Raw genomic sequence first — 5,145 nt, 5'->3', positions numbered from 1 at the left:
TGACTATACAACCCTTACCTTGCACCTTGTAGGTGGTTCTGAAAAGAGACTTCCTCTAAGGTGGCTCCTTGCTGATAGGATCCTTCAAGAGTGTCCTCTTGATAATCAAGAGATCTCCTTGCTCCAGGTCTATAGGTCTTGAAGTTGATATGTGGTAGGAGGTCATACTTTGAATATCTTCCTCTTGAATCAAATGTGCTCTTCTTTCACCCCCTTGGCTACCATTTCCTTGCTTCTCTGGACACCTAAAGGATTGATGTCCAACCTGGTTACAAGAGAAACACCTACAGGTGAAAACACTATGTCCTCTTCCACTAAACCTTCCTCTACCACTTTCTCTTCTTCCTCTAAAACTACCTTTGTTCCCTGATTCTCCTTCATGTTCCTGACTGCTTATTTCTCCTTGGGGTTTAGGATATGATCCTGTACCATTGAATCTACCCTTACCTCTAAAATTTGTATCCCTTCCTCTATTATGGTGTTCTCCTCTCCTCTTTTGCTTCTCCTCAATTCTAAGTGCCATTTGATAACACTTATGCACTGATTCAGGATTAAACAACTTAGTTCATCTTGAATGTTGAACTTAAGGCCATTCATGTACCTTGCTAGATTTTGTGTCTCACTCTCTAGTATCTTTGCTTTAAGTGTCATTATGTGGAACTCCTCGGTGTAAGCACTAAAATCCAAATCCTTTTGCCTCAATTTTTTTAGTTTCTTATTTAGGATTGTCTCATAATCCTCAGGGACAAATTGCTTCTTAACTTCTGACACCATCTTCTTCCATGAAGTGATGGGATTCTTAACTTGCATCATTCTTTCCCTTTGTAGGACATTCCACCAACTAAGGGTAGGACCCTTCAATTTTGACTTAGCCACCTTTACTCTTTGGTTATCTACCACATCCTCATATTCAAAATATTTTTCTAAGGCCTCAATCCAGTCCATGCACTCCTCTGGATTCATCTTCCCTTGAAACATGGGTAATTATGCCTTAGTATCTCTTCCACCTACTCACTTAAGGGCCTCAATAAATTGCCTTTGGTCTGCAAGTACAACTAGATTCTCTTATTTTTCTCCTCTTTCTTCTTCTTCTTCTTCAGAGTGTGAGACAACTTCCTTCCCAGCTCGATCCTTCTTCAACTTTTCTATTTTCGCTTTCATCTTTCTGTTCTTGGCCATTTGCTCCCTCACTATCCTAGCCAGTTCTACATTGGTGACTCTAGAGGTATCTCCTCTTCATTTTGTCCCTCTGTCCTATCTCCCATGGTTTAAACTCTTCCCAAGGTTCTTCTAGGGATATGATACCACTTCATGCAAAGGTCTTCAACAGTAAGATGGCAAACCCCGCACACACTCACCTTTTAATTTCTCCCAACCTCAAGCCTTTGAATTCCTTAGCTCACCCCAAAACCCAAATTTTAACTTTTAACCCTCAAAAGTGTTGGTATACACCTTTAAAATTTCCTTAGGTCCTAACAAGACCTTTCACAAGGATGACAACTTGGTTCTTTACCCCCATTCACACCTACCCGGCTAGTAGCCCTATTTTCCTGCTTTTTCAGTCTTTACTCTAAAAGTACCAAACAAGGCCCAAATTTTTTTTTTGTTTCAAATACCCTTTTAGAACCTCTTTTAGACTCCAAATAACTAGGTCTCCAACCTGATCCAATACTCCTAGACACCTACTTGGGTCACAGACCTAGTTGATCAAATTAGGCCTAGTTTGCAAAGGAAGTGTATGGGAATGGGATCACAAGGAAGATCCAATTCTTAAGAGGGCTTTTCTAATGTCTTAATACACCAATTAAATCACCTAACTCCATTTCCCATTGATATCCATTAGGCAATCAATCAATCTTTGATTGTTCTAATCTAAACCCTCACAAAGTTTAGACTAGGGCTTGGTGGCAAAATGCCAAACCAACTCCTCTGACCTTTCCCCTTTGGAATATCATAATACACCCTCCTAAATTTCATCATACCGATGGCCGTTGAAAACCAATGAATATATTTCAAGTTAGGGCATCATCTATACGACACCCTAGGAAAATGGAGGGTTTCAGACCTATAGGGAGTAAATTGTCAATATCTTCCTTCAAACACCACTTCAAGAGGTCAGACCAGGTTCATTTGAAAGGTAACTTGGTTCTCTTCCTTACCAAGACAAAATTTCATAAAACCATTCAATGCCCTATACAGACTATACGGAAATGTAACACAGTTCTGAAAAAATCAAATTTGTTTCTTCCAAACACTCCACCAAACTTCTCAAAATCATCAACCACCATCAACAACCTGTCACTTCAGTTGTACAATCATATATGGGCTCCTCTCAATGAACAAAAACAACTATTAAATGGTTATGACCATTGGAGAGAAGTTACATTCCAACCGACAACTTTTGAAAAGTTGCTTTGACAACAATGACAATAATTGTGCAACTTTTGCAACTTTTAATCCCTAAACACCTAAACCTTTTCAGACACATTTAAGATCATCATTAGCCTTCAAAACACCTAAGACAATATTCTAGGATCATAAAACACAAAATTTCATAATTCAAGCCCACATGGCCTAATAGATCTCTAGGCTTATATGTGTACCTAAGAGGTTATTGACCACACAAAGGTATTATATTACATCCAGGGTGATCTTTGAGATCCAACCCATTATTTCAACACAAGTAAACACAAGACAATCACTAGACATCCCTAAGTCATGAAAACACTATGAAAAGTAGAGGTGCCTTGCACCATAAAGCCATTGTTGAGTGTTTTGGTTTGGATGGGTTTTCCCTCAAGCACATCAATAGGAACAGTCTGAAAAGGGACTATCAATATAAAAAAGAAAGGTATAGAAAGGCCCTTGTTCCTCCCTTCATGAGGAAAATTTTCAAGAATTTGCAGAATTATGTCTTTCCATCTAAAAGGGAGCCTTTTAAATTGGAATGCTTTTAACCCTACTTTGTTAAAACCTACTATGCATTGGGGTAAATTCTTGGAGTAGATTGTGGACTTACTCAAATACCCATTGATTTCATGATGATTGCCATGAACATCCAACACCCTTCAATAAATGAGTTGTATGATTTTGTAGCTATTATTCATGACAAGTTGCATGAGGGGTTAATTAGAGAAAAAAGAAAAGATGAGAAACTAGAGTTCAAACATTACTCGTTGTTCCATTTGATTCTTTATCAAAATAGGGCTTACTAGGGTCCAGAATTGAATATAAGGACTATTGACCCATACACAGGTTTTGAGTGGCCAATGCAGAGGTGAACTCAAGTATGGGATAAGCGGTCTAGGTTAGGTGATTACTCTATTTTCTTTGACCATTTTGTTGTAAATATTTTGTCAAGGTTTGGAGTTGGGTTGCCAAGGCTGCCCAAGGACATGATCAAAATTTTGAGAGTAAAAAGTTGTAGGGTTGATGGATTGGTATATCTTGAAGGTGCATTCACCCATAATTTTAGGGACTTATTTTTCTATGACAACTGCATTATCATTAGGTTCTATGGGTGTGAGCAAGCACCCCATGTGTTTCCACTTTTTCTTTCTCTGAGGCTTGCATTTCTTGAATTCATTAGGCGGATGATGTGAACGGGGAAGGATCAGATCAAAACTGATAAGAAAGGGAAGCTCCTCCCTAGGGTGACTATTTTTTGATGAATTCACGGTAGGATGTGATACTTTAGAAAAGCTACAGGAATTCCTGGTTAAAAACTACAGATTAAAGGTTGCCCAAGCTAGGCACTTTGACCCCAAAGGATGTATAAATGATCTTAGAATATACAAGCTAAAGGTGAAAGGCTTTTTCAATTATTTTGATGAAAGAGAAGACCTGATAAACAATGCCTTCCCTTTTGAGGTGGATCAAAGAAGGAAAAAATGGGAGCTTATGAAGAAGCTTGAGAGGGAAAGGAAGCAATAGGATTCTAATTTTGAGGGTTTTTGCAAATATTTTTAGAATGATTTTGATAGGATGTCTTTCATGATTAGAAAGGCAGATGGCATAATAAAAATTAAAATGGAGAGAAGGGATGTTAGGGATAAAGGGGTTGAATTTGAAGAAAGGCCAATTGACCTAGCCAATATAGTATACAAGGTGAAGGAATATGCAGTAACAATTGAAGAACTGTCTCCTGAAACCTCTTGGCATGATGCACAAAGAGAAAGACAAGTTGCTCCTAAGAAGGCAAGAAAAATTTAGAAAGGGAAAGAAAAAATGTCTAATTTTGTACACATTCAAGAAGATTTTGATGCAAATGTTCCACCACCTTATCCCCCATGGGAAACATTTCATGAGGATGAAGCTACTGAGGTCCTCAATGATTCAGATAAACACCTATAGAGGAAAAATATGATGAAATAATTATTGCTTCAAAGAACTTTGTGGCAGATGACAATTTGGTGAACTCTCTCAAGTTGAAATCTTCTTGGCAAAGGGAAAAATTAAAGAACTTATCTGATAAGGAGATTAGGAATTTTGATAACAATAGCTTCAGATGGACCCCTAAAGAAGGCAAGGAGATGATACAGAACAGTGGCATGCTTCTTTTTCTTGGCTAGGACTTTGAGAAAAAATTTCTTGTTAGATCAAATCATGTGACAAAAAGACCCCAATTTCGCTAAAGAGTTTGCATAAGCCTAAAGGATTTTTCTCTATGGTCTAAGGCTCCAAATTTTCAAAAGCCTATGGTTTTGTAGGGTGGACGATAAAAAATAGGAGATGCAATGGTTAGGACACTAGAGGATACTACTGCATCTGAGGTTGTGGTAATCACATCACATGGAGTCCAATTTGCTCAGCTAGTAGTTGAAGATCTTGAGCTAAAGCATGTAAGATTGAAGGAAATGTATGTGACACTAAATGCAAGTCACAATATGTTATTCATTTAAAATGTTGCATTAAAGGAGCAAATAAAAAAGATGACTGTAGACTCTTTAGGAGGAATTAGACCAAAAGAATTAGAAAGGATGAACAAAGAGTTGCAAAGGGTCAGAGATGAGGCTGAAAATAATTATTTTGAAATCAATAAATCTTCAATTTGGCAGATTTCAAATAAGATTATTGATAAGTTAAGTGAGTTACATACTTTGTATTCTTTGACATCTCAACTTCTTAGTCAGCTAGATAAAATTC

Source organism: Cryptomeria japonica, chromosome 8 (assembly GCF_030272615.1).
Source record: "Cryptomeria japonica chromosome 8, Sugi_1.0, whole genome shotgun sequence".
In the NCBI taxonomy this organism is placed as follows: domain Eukaryota; kingdom Viridiplantae; phylum Streptophyta; class Pinopsida; order Cupressales; family Cupressaceae; genus Cryptomeria; species Cryptomeria japonica.
The sequence above is the reverse complement of the archived record's forward strand: the minus strand, read 5'-3'. Positions refer to the sequence as shown.